The sequence below is a fragment of the Chionomys nivalis genome, chromosome Y (genome assembly GCF_950005125.1).
Source record: "Chionomys nivalis chromosome Y, mChiNiv1.1, whole genome shotgun sequence".
Lineage (NCBI taxonomy): Eukaryota > Metazoa > Chordata > Mammalia > Rodentia > Cricetidae > Chionomys > Chionomys nivalis.
Genome location: NC_080113.1, coordinates 4232747 through 4249233, shown reverse-complemented (window position 1 = coordinate 4249233; position 16487 = coordinate 4232747). Strand labels below are relative to the sequence as shown.

Sequence of the window (16487 nt, the reverse complement as noted above, 5' to 3'; positions counted from 1 at the left end):
AGCTACAGTAATGAAAACAGCGTGGTACTGGCATAAAAACAGAGCAGTCGACCAATGGAATCGTATAGAAGACCCGGATTTTAACCCACAAACCTATGAACAACTAATTTTCGATAAAGGAGCTAAAAGTATACAATGGAAGAAAGAAAGCATCTTTAACAAATGGTGCTGGCACAATTGGATGTCAACCTGTAGAAGAATGAAAATAGACCCATATCTATCACCATGCACAAAACTCAAGTCCAAATGGATCAAAGACCTCAATATCAATCTGAACACACTGAACCTGATAGAAGAGAAAATGGGAAGTACCCTACAACATATAGGCACAGGAGATCGCTTCCTATGTATAATCCCAGCAGCACAGACATTAAGGGCAACATTGAATAAATGGGACCTCCTGAAACTGAGAAGCTTCTGTAAAGCAAAGGACACTGTCATTAAGACAAAAAGGAAGCCTACTGACTCGGAGAAGATCTTCACCAACCCTGCTACAGACAAAGGTCTTATCTCCAAAATATATAAGGAACTCAAGAAACTAGACTTTAAAAGGATAATTAACCCAATTAAAAAATGGGGCACTGAACTGAACAGAGAATTCTCATCAGAAGAAGTTAAAATGGCCAAAAGATACTTAAGGTCATGCTCAACCTCCTTAGCGATCAGAGAAATGCAAATCAAAACAACTTTGAGATATCATCTTACACCTGTCAGAATGGCTAAAATCAAAAACACCAAGGATAGCCTTTGCTGGAGAGGTTGTGGAGAAAGGGTACCCTCATCCATTGCTGGTGGGACTGCAAACTTGTGCAACCACTTTGGAAATCAGTGTGGCGGTTTCTCAGAAAAATTGGGATCAACCTACCCCTGGACCCAGCTATAGCACTCTTGGGAATATACCCAAGAAATGCCCTAGCATATGACAAAAGCATTTCTCCAACTATGTTCATAGCAGCATTATTTGTAATAGCCAGAACCTGGAAGCAACCTAGATGCCCTTCAATAGAAGAATGGATGAAGAAAGTGTGGAATATATATATACATTAGAGTACTTCTCTGCGGTAAAAAACAATGACTTCTCTAATTTTGCATGCAAATGGATGGAAATAGAAAATACGATCATGAGTGATGTAACTCAGACCCAAAAAGAAGATCAGAGGATGTACTCACTCATAATTGGTTTCTAGCCATAGATAGAGGCCACTGAGTCTATAATTTCTGATCCTAAAGAAGCTAAACAAGAGGCTAAACCCAAGGAAAAACATATAGATATCCTCCCAGCTATGGGAAATAGACAAGATTGATGGGCAAAAAATGGGAATCTTGGGGGGTGGGGTGGGATGGGGATGAGGGGAGATGGGGAGAGAATAGTGTGAAGGAGAGGATGAGGGGAACTGGGGGAATCGGGGTGATTGGGGGTAAAGGAAGGTTGGATGTGGGAGCAGGGAAACTCATACCTTTTAAGGGAGCCACCTAAGGGTTGGCAAGAGACTTGAACCTGGAATGGCTACCAGAAGCCCAGGCCAATGTCCCCAGTTAGTTCATTGGGGCACCTGAGGATAGGGAACCTGAAATGAACCTATCCTATAATCATACTGATGAATATCTTACATATCACCATAGAACCTTCATCTAGCGATGGATGGAGATAGAGACAGAGACCCACACTGGAGCACCGGACTGAGCTCCCAAGGTTATAATGAGGAGCAGAAGGAGAGAGAACATGAACAAGGAAGACAGGACCATGAGGGGTGCACCCAACCACTGAGACAGGGGGGCCGATCTTTTGGGAGCTCACCAAGGCCAGCGGGACTGCTACTGAAAAAAACATGGGATAAAACCGGACTCTCTGAATGTGTTGGACAATGAGAGCTGACGAGAGGCCAAGGAGAATGGCACAGGAACTTTCATCTGGCGATGGATCGAGAGAGAGACAGAGACCCAATTTGGATCAACCGTCTGAGCTCTTAAGGTCCAAATGATGAGCAGAAAGAGGGAGAACATGAGCAAGGAAATCAGGACTACGAGGCGTGCACCCACCCACTCTGACAGTGGAACTGATCTATTGGGAGCTCTCCAAGGCCAGCTGGACTGGGACTGAATAAGCATGGGTTGAAACTGGACTCTCTGAACAAGGCGGACAATGAAGGCTGATGAGAAGCCAAGGACAATGGCACTAGGTTTCGATCCTAATACATGAACTGGCTTTGTGGGAGCGTAGCCTGTTTGGATGCTCACCTTCCTGGACCTAGATAGAAGTGGGAGGACCTTGGTCTTCCTGTAGAGCAGGGAATTTGGACTGCTCTTCAGTATCGAGAGGGAGGGGGAGTGGACTAGGGGGAGGAGAAGTGGAGTGGGGATAGGGAGAGGGAAGCGGGGGGAGGGGGCAATATGTGGGAGGAGGGTGAGGGAAATGGGAAACGGGGAGCAGTTGGAAATTTTAAGTAAAAAAGAATAAAAAAATAAAAAAAACACACACACAGAAACACATCTTCTTTAGAAGACTGTTCTCTAGGAAATGTATTATCTATCATTTGAAATTAAAGATTTTGCATTACTTTCTAAAGTTAATAAAATCAAGCTTTTCAAGAATTTATGAGTTTTACCATAGCATGTTTATAAATGCATGCCATTATACTTTGCTCTGTTTTCTATTATCTAAATATTGACTTATTGCTGTTTATTTCATCTGAAGGGGAAAAACAGACGAAAATAAGTATTTGTGTAAATTTTTTTCATACTGTGCTTAGAAAATCCAAAAAATCATAATATCTGGGAGGTTCCAATGTGATCCGACAGGAAGCTTTAGGTTGGCCAACATCTTTAGTGTCTATGTTTTAGATCAGGTGAAAGAAATGATAAAAATTAGTTTATACTATCGCTAGATCCACCAGCTTCTTTAAATTAAGAGTTCAAGGATCAACAGTTCAGGAAAGTACTTCTCAATTAACCCTCTGCAAATGTTGCTCAGAGGTTTACTAAAATTGCAAAGTCTTCAAATTTGGAATGGAAAAAGCATGGCAATCTACGCACTTTTAATCTATGTCATTGCATCATAATTGCTTTTATGTTTTATCATGGTGGACTGATGGATCCTCTGTGTGTATATATATACCACCAAGGATATTGGCAACACTCAAATGTAACTCAAATTACAGAAATAAGTTTATATATTTGAAAATGTAGCTACACTGAAAGATATGAGGTGGAGAAATAAAAATCTAACTCATAGAGGTCTAAGAGAAAATACTTTTATGAGGTATTCAGCTTAAGAAAATGCTGATATGCATCTATTATTTAAAAATAATGCTAAAAAATAAAAATATATAGATACAAGACAGAGAAAATTGTTAGGGGATAGAAAAGTAAAGGTTGCTTAGACCTTTCCTCAAGGAGGAAGATTTTTCATGTCCCTCTGTCCATAGCCACCATCTTGCAAACTAAGTTCCAAAGTTGAGCAGTTCCTAACTGAAGTATGACATCACCATTATATCTTCTTCCCTGTGAAGCCATCCTTTGTATTCATCATGCGGTTCTCAAGACATGGGAATTCCCGGCGGAATAAAATTGCTATAGCTAGAAAATACGGGCGAGCTTAGTTTGACCTCCCACAAGAGGAGTTCGCCACACTCAGAGGCAAACACTTATACACATAAAATAATAAGGTAAATTAAGATATATATATATATATTTACTTTCCTTTCTTTTTTCTTCATCTAGCTACACCAGCTACTTCCGCGTTTCCCTATCAGCCCCATCAAATCAAATTGATGATCTCTTTTTTTGATTATTTTTTTTACTAACATAAATAATCATGTGTGTTTGTGTATATTATATATTCACATATATACACCCATGTATATAATATGTATTGTGTAACGTGTAATATGTTTAACAATACACATAATTGTATATTAAAAACATATATATATATACACGCATATACATGCATGCATAAATATACAGGCAAAACTTGCTGCATTTATTGAGTAGAGGTTGTGTGTTCATGATTTCAGGGTATGGTCAAATTTATAGTTTTAAGAGTTTATTAAAAGTCCATTGTGCACATTGACCACATTTTTTTACAGATTCATCCATTGATGACAGATAGGCTGTTTCCAATTTTTAAAATGTGAACAATACTGAAATAAATACAGATATAGCAAGTCTAGAGTCCTTTGAGAATATCCTCAGGAATTTTATAACTTGTTTATATGTTCATTTTATTTTTAGTTATGAGACCTTTACTCTGATTTCTTGAACTCCTTTGTACTTCTACGAGCAGCGAATGTCTGTCTTTAAGCCTGCTTACATGTCCCATTACATTTATTGATTTGTGTATGTTGAAAACCCTGTATTCCTGGGATGACACCAACTGTCATAATGTATGATCTTACTGTGTTCATCAATTCTGTTCATGTTTTGTCGAGAGATTTTACATGTATGTCCATCATGATCTAACTTTACTATTGGTCTATCTTTGCTTTTGTTGCATTTTCAAATGACTTGGCTATTAAAATAATATGGGGTTTGTAATATAAGATTGGAAGTAATCCTGTTACATAGAACACAAAGAAAATATACTTAGAAGTCAGGTTACTGGTCCATGTCAGAGAACCATCAAAGAAATAAAAATTATATTCTAAAATCTGAAAAAAAAAGAATAAAAAAAAATTAAAAAAAAATAAATGCTGATTGGCCAGGCAGGAAATACAGGTGGCAAAACCAGACAGGAAGCAGAAATGATGTAATGAGAACAGGAGAATTCTGGGAAGGAAGAAATTGATTCCTCCCACTCCTGCCCAGACCACCAAAGCAACAGGATGTGATCTGCTCCACTGAAAAAAGGTACTGAGCCACATGGCTAACATAGATCAGAAAAATGGGTTAATCAAGAAGTGAGAGTTAGCTGGTGAGAGGCTAGAGCTAATGGGCCAATCAGCTTATAATTTATGGAGACTTATGTGTGATTTTCTTTGGGACTAAACAGTTGTGGGGTACCTGGTAGGAGGAAAAAAAAACCCAAAACAAACAAGCCAGGCCCACTCATGTTACATATTCTGTATGTTTTGTGTTTTGTTTATCATTAGGCGAGGGGATTTTCTTTGATCCAGTCTATTCAGTGTTCTGTATACTTCTTGTGACTTCATAGGAATATCCTTCTTTAGGTTGTGAAAGTTTTTTTCTATAAGTTTGTTGAATATATTTTCTGAGCCTTTGAGCGGTAATTCTTCTTTTTTTTGTACCTCTATTATTCTTAGGTCTTTTTATGGTGTCCCAGATTTCCTGGATGATTTATGATGAGAATTTGTTGGATTTGCTGTTTTCTTTGATCAGTGTTTTTTTCTCTATAATATCTTCAGCATCTGAGATTCTCTCTTCTATCTTTTATTTCCTGTTGGTTATGCTTGTCTCTGTAGTCTCTGTTAATTTACCCAGATTTTTCATATGCAGCTGTCCCTCTGTGTTTTCTTCATTGCCTCCATTTTAGTTTTCAAGTCTTGAACTGTTTCCATTACCTGTTTGTTTTTTCTTGGTTTCCTAGGGTATCTTTGAGGGATTTATTTATTTCTTCAAACTTTTTGTTATTCTTCTCATCCATTTCTTTAAGGAAGTTTTTCACATCCTGTTTAAGGGACTCTATCACTTTCATAATGTCTATTTCTTCTATGTCTTCTGGATTAGGGTGTTCAAGTCTTCCTGTTGCGTGTTTGCTTGATTCTGTTGTTATTATGTTCTTTTTCAGATTGTTGGACAAATTCTTGAATTGGTGCCTGCCCATGTCTTCCTTCAAATGCTCTTAGATAAATCTTCTGGTACAGGATCATGGCCACTTGCTAGCCAGGGACCCTACAGACAACAGGGTACGCTTGTTGTGTGCAGGTTCAGTGAACCAAAGGAACTCCTGCACAGTTGCACTAACCTGATGGAGGAGGGGGGTCTTATGTCTAATGGTTAATAAATAAACTGCCTTGATCCTGTTGATAGGACAGCAGCTTAGATAGACAGAGTAGTCAGAACAGAATGCTGGGAGAAAGAAGCCGAGTCAGTGAGTCGCCATGATTCTCCCACTCCAGACAGACGCAGGTTAAGATCTTTCCTGGTAAGCCAGCTCATGGTGCTACACAGTATATTAGAAATGGGTTAGATCAATATGTAAGAGCTAGCCAGTAAGAGGCTAGAGCTAATGGGCCAAGCAGTGTTTAAAAGAATACAATTTCCATGTAATTATTTTGGGACATAAGCTAGCCAGGCGGCCAGGAACTGGGGTGGCAGGGAAGTGGCTTGCCGCTCCACATTACAGAGTGGTGCCCAACGTGATTAACTAACTCCACGTAAAACCTGAGAGAGCTTAATTTTAAACACAGAGTTTACCACAGCTTTTTGCTGTTTGCTAGAGTGTGCTGCAGAGAAATTTTCCTGACTCAGCCTCAGCAGGAAAAAAGCTGCGCACTTTAAAACGTAGCATCCTGGGGCTGTGCTGCCAGTGTGAAGTCTGGCTTTAAAGCATTTCAATGGCTTTTATGGGACTGGATGTTTGTGTTCCGCTCAGGATCGGGAAGAAAGTAGCTGAGACCTTGGCTCAGCTCTTCCTGCCTGGCCAGATGGCGAAATCAGACTTGGTCAGGTGGGAGAGCATGGCGGATTCCTAACGCCACACACAGAGATGTTTTCAGACTGCACAGAGCTCTGCATGTCAGATTAGGCTGTAACTTGGATGCCGCATGCTCAGTCTCAGAGTTAAAGTGCTGAATGCTGCTCCTAACTGGTGGCCTCAGAGCTAGTAGTAAATGGTATGTCCTCCATTTTGAAATTGGAGAGAAGTGGCGCCAACATCCAGAGCAGCCCTTCACCCTGCAGCTTAGAGGCGCAACCAATTCAGTCACAAATGGCTCTGCCATGTTAGACTGGGTGGGGCAAGCCTGCAGTACCTGTTTTTGACCTAGGAATGTTACAGCTTAGATTCGTAAGTGTTTATTGATTTAAAGACATAAAACAAAGTGCTCCTCGATAGTAAAAAATTAAAGATTCACAATAAAACAGATTTCAGACATAGAAGACCTATAAATGGATCACAGTGTTGGATGAATGTACGTAGGCTTGAGAGAGAGAAGAAAAAGAATATAGAGAATAAAGTTAATGGTTTAAAAAAACGAGGGTAAAATTTTTAAAGAGACAGAGTACAGATAGTTATAGATTAAAAGAAATAAAGAAAAATAAACCACGTAAAAATGGAAAATTCACAGAGAGTCTGGATTCTTTGTATTGTTGTGTTTTCTTTAAAAATTTTGACTGTAAGCGAGCTAAGTACAGAGAGACATTTCATTCCATGGGCTGCCAAGCTAAAACAAAGTGGATATAAGAGTATTATGATTTTAGAATTTGGGTCTAAGGATATGATGCTTTGGAGAGGGTCTTTGATGGAGGAAGGTCATTGGTTAATTAATAAAGACACTGCTTGGCCTTGATAGGTTAGAACATAGGTGGGTGGAGTGAACAGAACAGAATGCTGTGAGGAAGAGGAAGTGAGCTCAGATGGCATTTCCTCTCCTCTCTGGGGCAGATACGATGAAACTCCGACCCAGGATGGACGTAAGCTACAATCTTCCCGGTAAGCGCACCTCAGTGCTACACACATTAATAGAAATGGGCCAGGCAGTGTTTAAATGAATGCAGTTTGTGTGTTGTTATTTTGGTGCATAAGCTAGCCAGGCGGCTGGGAGCACGGTGGCAGGAATGCAGCCCACAGCTCCTACTACAGGTTTTCTTTTGTTTTCACAGAGGATAAGACCCTGTGGATTGCTTTTATCCCAATATGGTATCATAGACCACGCCCTCCTGAAAGGTTGCTGTGAATACCCTCAAAAAATTACTTCACTCAACTGCTGACTGAGATGAACCTGGCACACAGGTTACACCATGAAAGACCTAATTAACGACTCCCCCATTCAGCAGAACACAGTTTGGAGAGAAATAACTGTGCCTGTATTCCTAAATATTGTTTATAAATGTTCTTTTACACTTAAAGGGGGATATGATATAGATATGAATAATTTGCATTGGTATGGATTTTAAGGTCAGTTTTGTTATATGCATATGCATATTTCTAATCTTGATTAAGGTATTGTGATTGTGTAGTTCATTTAAAAATGTAATGTATAATTAGGAAATATAGGTTGCTAATGGATAATCAATAATAGTCAAGCTTGTAGTCATGTTAGTTAGATTTTCTAGATATATAGAGATATATTTCAATTAAATAGGCATTCTTCATATCTTTCAAAGGCTACAGAATATGGCATTTTAAATGTTTTAATAACATATGGCTTTTCATGACAATGAGACACGTCTGCTCCTGGTAGCACAAGCTACTTCAAGAGGAAGATGGGCATCGAAGAGGCTCCTTAGGGAGTTGGTTAGTCATTTGGACAAGAAATCGCTCTTTCCTGGACTGTCGCATAAACTGGACACAGAACCCACAGAGAGAGGACTGGTCAACTTGCTTAAAGGTGAGATGTTCTTTTGGGGTTCCTGATTCATGAAAAAGTCTATGAGACATTCTGCAGGATACAGCAGAAAGTGATTGAACTGTCTTTGCATTTTCCTGCTTCATGGAAATGTCTGCTGGACACTATGGGCCTGAAGGCTGAAGACGGATGCCCCAATGGTACAAAAGAACTTTGGGTGACTGTCCAGGCAGTGAGATGTCTCTGTCATTTCTAGAGTTTTGGAAGTTGTTTGCTTAGGTAATATTATATCCTTCTGGAGTCTTTGATGGAGTTGAAGGATAAATAGATATAGTTTTCCCTAGTTACGATAAAGTAGATATAAATATTGTAGCTATAATTCTTGCTTGATAACTGTTTTGCTATAAGTAATTATACTATGTTAAAATGAAAGCATTCTTTTTTGTTTAAACAGAAAAATGGGAAATGATGGAGGAGGGTCATATGTCTATTGGTTAATAAAGAAACTGCCTTGGCCCTTTTGATAGGACAGCAGCTTAGATAGGCGGAGTAGACAGAATAGAATGCTGGGAGAAAGAAGCCGAGTCAGGCAGTTGCCATGATTCTCCCACTCCAGACAGACGCAGGTTAAGATCTTTCCTGGTAAGCCAGCTCATGGTGCTACACAGAATATTAGAAATGGGTTAGATCATTATGTAAGAGCTAGCCAGTAAGAGGTTACAACTAATGGACCAAGCAGTGTTTAAAAGAATACAATTTCTGTGTAATTATTTTGGGTAAAGCTAGCCAGGTGGCAGGAAGCAGCCCTGTCACTCCCACTACTACACTCACCCCTTTGTCCCCTGACCTTCAGTTTCAAAGCAGGCTGAGCTGGGGGATCCTCTGACCCCGCAGAAGGGTAGGGGTGCCTGGAAGCAAGCTGTGATGGGTTAACAAGAGAAAGACAGTAGCCAGGGAGAGAAGCCCCTGCTGAATTACTAGAAAGTTTAGGGGGTTGGAGGGTGCCTCTTCTCCCTTTCCGGGATGTCTGCTGGCCAGTTGGGTACATACACACCTATCTGATAGATCTTCTGGTACAAGATCAGGGCCATTTACTGGCCAGGTAACCCAGAGATGTTGTGTGCAGGTCCAGTGAAACAAAGAAACTCCTGCGCAGTTATTCTCACCAGCTTTTCCCCATACCCTCAGCTCAAAGCAGGCTGAGTTGGGGGATCCTATGACCCTGCAGAAGGTAAGGGGTGCATGGGAGCAAGCTGGGAGTAGCTGGGGAGAGAAGCCCCGCTGAATGACCAGAAAGTTTAGGGGGTTGAAGGGTGCCTGTGCTCCCTTTCTTGTATGTCTGCCAGCTGGTAGGGTACACACTCACTTCTCAGATGGATCTTCTGGTACAGGATCAGGGCCGCTTGCTGGCTAGGGACCTCATAGACCTAAGGATGGTCTTGCTCTGTGCAGGCTCAGTGAAATAAAGGAACTCTTCTCTGATGGATCTTCTGGTACTGCTAGAAAATGGTTTTTATAGTATCAAAGGTGGGGGTCAGGGGTTTCTGTGGTTTTAAAACCCCTGACTGGCTGACATTTGTCTAGGGTTGTCCTGGTGTGTTCTGGCAGGTGTTCCTATCAATAGCATTGGGAATGCCAGGCATTTTTTTGAATGGTTTATTTTTGGGCGATGGTTGTGTAATATCAGTTTATGGTTCCTCCTGCAACCAGGCATTGCCTCAGAGTAAACTACTGAGGCTCAAGCCTCTTATTAAATTTATCTAGGGCCTAGTTCTACTCTGACAGGAAATAAAGAACTTCCTTTGGTTGACCTGTCGATACATAGCTTATCATGACTGACCCCACAATTAGAATATATTATGTGAAAAAAGTTAATATAATTCATACTTGGAACACATGCTAGCAGATAAAAATGCACATACAACCACACACACTCATTAAAACACAAATATACAGTACAAAATGCATACACATTCACATTACACCACACACACATATTAACATATGCACACACAACTGCATAAACTATACATGCACTTTCATGAATCATACACATATACTATATACACTTTTAGCATATACATACATATGCTATGCATACACACACATAGATATATCCATGCTCATATAATCATCACACACTCCCATAACAAAAAAAAAAAGAAAAGGAAAGAAAAAAAGGAAGCAGAGAGCTTTCTCTCCCTTCTCACTGAAGATCAATATTTAATCTTTTCTGCTTGAGGTATCTGCCCCAGCTAGTCAGGTGATTGTACCTGTGATGTGGTAATCCATGCTGACTATCTCCTTTTTTATTATTTTTACAAAGATATTTTCAACGAGGTCAGATTTTTGTCCTGTGTAGAAAGTAATTCATCAGTGTTGTGTTGCTTTCATAAACCAAGCAGAAAGAAATGCCTCTTTTCAGAAAAATGTTTACATGCTTTACACACACACACACACACACACACACATTATATAATAAATTATACCTGAGTGACTGCAAGTATTCTGTGTGTGGTGGTCAGACGACAATTTGTGAGAATCCCCTTTCCACTTATGTGATCTGAAGATCAAATACAGATTGACAGACTTAGTGGCAAGATTTTACCCCTGATCCCTTCTCCCCTTCCTTTTAAATACCCCTTAATGGTATTGCAATTTGGTACCTCTATATTGCCATCACCTATTCTCATAGGTTTGTCAAGACCTGTTTTACCTGTGGGAAACAAATGTCTGTGAACAACTGCAGAAAAAAGGTAAGTCACTTTTATTCTTCCTTGTCTAATTAGTATTTGTGTGTGTGTTTGTGTGTGTGTATGTGTGTGTGTTATGATTCTAGTAACACAGGGGTGGTGAGCACTTCAGGTTCCAGGGTCACACATGTGCAGGCAAGCACTCAGGCAAAATGCTTAGCCTCACTATGGACCTTAAAATGCTCTGCATGACCTATATGCAGCATGGTTGCATACCCTATGTATGACACAGCCATGTAAGCCCTTGCAAGCATGCATGAGCTCTGTCATCTGCATATGATGTAGCTACATCAATCCTCCTGCTTGAATTAGGCAGCCTTTAAAAGCTGGACATGCCATCTTCAAGCTCTTTTTCTCCACACAGACATTCCCAGGTCAGAACATGTCTCTGCTCTAATAAGGTCTTCATTTTCAGTAACACCAGGTAATTTCATTAGTATCAGGACAGTTCATCTCCTTTCTCTTAGATGTGGGAGACCTACTCAGTATTGAGGGAATTCTGGGGGTCTACTGTTGAAGGAGAGAGGGCCTGCTTTTTGTCTCAGTTGCCTGGCTAGCTTACACAGAAATTTTATTATTTAAATCACTGCCTGGTCCATTATCTCTAGCCTCTTATTGGCTAACTCTCACATCTTGATTTAACCAATTTCTAATAATCTGTATATCACCATGATGTCATGGCTTACCAGGAAAGATTCAGCATGTCTGACCTGGCAGTTCCATGGAGGTTCTCTCACTCTGCTCTCTTCCTCCCAGAATTCAGATCTGTCTTCTCTGCCTACCTAAGTTCTGCCCTATCAGGTCAAGTAGTTTCTTTATTGATTAACCAATGAAAGCAACACATAAACAGAAGGACCTCCTACACCATTTCTCATTTTCTGTTTAAAAAGGAAAGGAAGGCTTTAACTTTAACATAGTAAAATTACATATCACAAAACAGTTATCAAGCAAGAATTAGTTTATATCTACTTTATCTTTTTTCATAACTAAGGAAAAGTGTAACTAAAACTATCTGTCTATTCTTTAACTCTCTCAAAGACTCCTGAAGGATATAATATTACCCATGTAAACTTGAAGTACATTGTAAGCAACTTCCAAAACTCTAGAAATGACAGAGACATCTCACTGCCTGGACAGTCACCCAAAGTTCTTCTGAACTGTTGGGGCACCCATTTTCAGCTAACAGGCCCATAGTATCCAGCAGACTTTTCCACAAAGCAGGAAATTTCGAAGACAGTTCAGTCACTTTCTTCTGTATCCTGCAGAATGTCTCACAAACACTTTCATGAAGCAGGAACCCTGAAGGATTGTCTCACCTTTAGGCAAGTTCAGCAGTCATCTTTCTGTGGGTTCTGCATGTCCACTGAACCAGTCAAGGCAAGAGCAGTTTCTTGCCCAAATGGCTAGCAAACTCCATGAGGAGCCCCTCCTATGCCAATCTTCCTCTTGAAGTAGCTGGTGCTGCCAGGACCAGATGTGTCTTATTGTCATGAAAAGACCTAAGTTATTAAAACCTTTAAAATGCATATTCTGTAGTCTTTGAAAGATAAGAAGAATACTTATCTAACTGAAATATAACTCAGTTTTGGGAGGTCCCACTTATTCAATGTTGCCCTTATTGTCTGTGCTAATGAGGTCATATGTAGGAAGTGGTCTCCTGTGCCCATATGTTGTAGAGTACTTCCTACTTTCTCTTCTATCAGGCTCAGTGTGTTTGAATTAATATTGAGGTCTTTGATCCATTTGAACTTGAGTTTTGTGCATGGTGATAGATATGGATCTATTTTCATTCTTCTACAGGTTGACATCCAGTTCTGCCAGCACCATTTGTTGAAAATGCTTTCTTTCTCCCATTGTATACTTTTAGCTCCTTTATCAAAAATCAGGTGTTCATAGGTTTGTGGGTAAATATCCGGTTCTTCTATTCGATTCCACTGGTCGACGTCTTAGTTTTTATGCCAATATCAATCTGTTTTCAACACTGTAGCTCTGTAATAGAGTTTGAAGTCGGGGTAGTAATGCCTCCAGAAGTTCCTTTATTGTATAAGATTGTTTTGGCTATCCTGGGTTTTTTGTTTTTCCATATAAAGTTGATTATTGTCTTCTCAAGAAGTGTGAAGAATTTTGTTGGGATTTTAATGGGGATTGCATTGAATCAATAGATTGTTTTTGGTAGAACTGCCATTTTTACTATATTGATCCTACCCATCCAAGAGCATGGGAAATCCTTCCATTTTCTGGTGTCCTTTTCAATTTCTTTCTTCAAAGATTAAAGTTCTTGTCCAATAGATCTTTTACTTCCTTGGTTAGAGTTAACCCAAGATACTTTATGCTATTTGTGGCTATCATAAAAGGTGAAGTTTCTCTGAATTCCTCTCTGCTTCTCTATCCTTTGTGTATAGGAGGGCTACTGATTTTTTTGAGTTGATCTTGTAACCTGCCACATCACTGAAGTTATTTATCAGCTGTAGAAGTTCTTTGGAAGAGATTTTTGGGTCACTAATGTACACTCTCATATCATCTGCAAATAATGAAAGTTTGACTTCTTCCTTTCCGATTCAAATCCTCTTGATCTCCTTATCTTGTCTTATTGCTATTGCTAGAACTTCAAGAACTATGTTGAAAAGATATGGTGAGAGTGGACAGCCTTGTCTTGTTCCTGATTTTAGTGGAATGGCTTTGAGTTTCTCTCCATTTAATTTGATATTAGCTGTTGGCTTGCTAGTATTATTATATTTAGGTATGATCCCTGTATCCTTAACCTCTCCAAAACCTTAATCATAAAGGGGTGTTGAATTTTGTCAAATGCTTTTTCCACATCTAATGAAATGATCATATGATTTTTTTCCTTCCATTTATTTATGTGATGGATTACATTGATAAATTCTTGTATGTTGACCCAGCCCTGCCTCTCTGGGATGAAACCTAGTGGATTGTAATGGACAATTTTTTGATGTGTTCTTGGATTCTGTTTGCCAGAATTTTATTGAGAATTTTTGCATCGATGTTCATGAGTGAGACTGGTATGTAATTCTCTTTCTTGGTTGGGTCTTTGTGTGGTTTTGGAATCAGGGTAACTGTAGCTCCATAAAAAGTGTTTGGCAATGATTCTTCTGATTCTATTATATGCAATACATTAAGGAGTATAGGTATCAGCTCTTCTTGGAAGTTCTGATAAAATTCAGCATTAAAACCATCAGGTCTGGGCTTTTTTTTTGGTTGGGAGGTTTTTTTTTATGACAGCTCCTATTTCCTCACGAGTTATAGTTCTATTTAAATTGTTCATCTGGTCTTGATTGAATTTTGATAAATGGTACTTATCTAAAAACAAGTCCATTTCTTTTACAATAAGCTTTTGTAGTAAGATCTAATGATTCTCTGAATTTCCTCAGTGTATGTTGTTATGTCCCCTTTTCATTTCTGATCTTGTTAATTTGCATGTTCTCGCTCTGCCTTTTGATTAGTTTGGATAAAGGTTTGTCAATCTTGTTGATTTTCTCAAAGACCCAGCTCTTTGTTTCATTGATTCTTTGGATTGTTTTCTGTGTTTCTATTTTGTTGATTTCAGCCCTCAGTTTGATTATTTCCAGTCTTCTACTCCTCCTCAGTGAGTCTGCCTCTTTTTTTTCTAGAGCTTTTAGCTGTGCTGTTAAGTCTCCAGTGTGATCTTTCTCCATTTTTTAATGTTGGCACTTAGAGCTATGAAATTTCCTCTTAGCACTGCTTTCATAGTGTCCCATATGTTTGGGTATGTTGTGTCTTCATTTTCATTGAAATCAAGGAAGACTTTAATTTCTTTCTTTATATCTTCCCTGACCCAGTGGTGGTTCAGTAGTTGACTGTTCAGTTTTCAAGAATTTGTAGGCTTTCTTGGGTCATTTATTTTTTGTTGAATTCTAACTTTATTCCATGGTGATCCTAACAGACACAGGTTGTTAGTAAAATTGTTTTGTATCTGTGGAAGTTTGCTTTATTACCAAGAATTTGATCAATTTTCAAGAAGATTCTATAAGATGCTGAGAAGAAGGTATATTTTTTCTATTTGGGTGTAATGTTCTATAGATGTCTGTTAAGTCCATTTGATTCATTACCTCCATTAATTCTCTTATTTCTCTGTTAGGTTTCTGTCTGATTGACCTGTCTATAGGTAAGCGAGGAGTGTGAAAGTCTCCTACTATTAGTGTGTGGGGTTTGATATCTGCCTTGAGTTCCAATAATGTTTCCTTTACATAAGTGGGTGTTTTTATATTAGGGGCATCGATTTTCAGGATTGATACTTCATCATTCAGATTGTTCCTGTTATGAGTAAAAAGTGTCTATCTCCATCTCTTCTGAATGATTTTAGTTTGATGTCAATTTTGTTAGAAATTAGAATGGCCACACACACTTGTTTCTTAGGTCCATTTGATTGAAAAATATTTTCCCAACCCTTTACTCTGAGTAGATGTGTGTCTTTGCAGCTGAGGTGTGTTTCTTGCAAACAGCAGAATGTTGGATCCTGTTTTTGTATCTAATCTCTTAACCTGTTCCTTTGTATAGGTGAATTGAGTCATAGATTTTTTTTAATTTATTTAATTATTAAAGATTTCTGCCTCTTCCCCGCCACTACCTCCCATTCCCCCCTCCCCCAATATTAAGTGATATTAATAGATATTAATTGATATTAATGACCAGTGGATGTTAACTCTGGTTATTTATTTATTTATTTTTGGTAGTAGAGTTTGTGTGTTTCCCTTCTTCAATATGTACTAATTAAGAGTTGTGGCCGGGCAGTGGGAGCACTCGGGAGGCAGAGGCAGGCGGATCTATGTGAGTTCGAGACCAGCCTGGTCTACAAGAGCTAGTTCCAGGACAGGCTCCAAAACCACAGAGAAACCCTGTCTCGAAAAAAAACAAACAAACAAAAAAAAGAGTTGTTAGATGTCTGAGTTATTGTGGGCAATGTTGGATTCCTTGGTTTTTGATTTTCCTTCTATTACTTTCTGTAAGGCTGGATTTGTGGCTACATATTGTTTAAATTTGTTTTTATCCTGGAATATCTTGTTTTCTCCATTTATAGGGAATAAAAGCTTGGCTGGGTAAAGTAGTCTGGGCTTGCATCCATGGTTTCTTAGTTTCTGCAGTACATCTATCCAGGACCTTCTGGCTTTCTTGGTTTCCATAGAGAAGTCAGGTGTAAGACTGATTGGTTTTCCAATATAAGTTATTTGAACTTTTTCCTTTGCAGCTCTTCATATACTTTCTTTATTCTTTATATTTTGTGTTT

At 39.0% G+C, this 16487-nt stretch overlaps 1 protein-coding gene across 5 annotated transcripts in view; it reads left to right on the top strand.

The window, feature by feature from the left end:
- The window catches only part of LOC130868823 (histone demethylase UTY), a 498107-nt gene that overhangs the window by 395417 nt on the left and 86203 nt on the right, over window positions 1–16487 (top strand). The window lies entirely within an intron of this gene.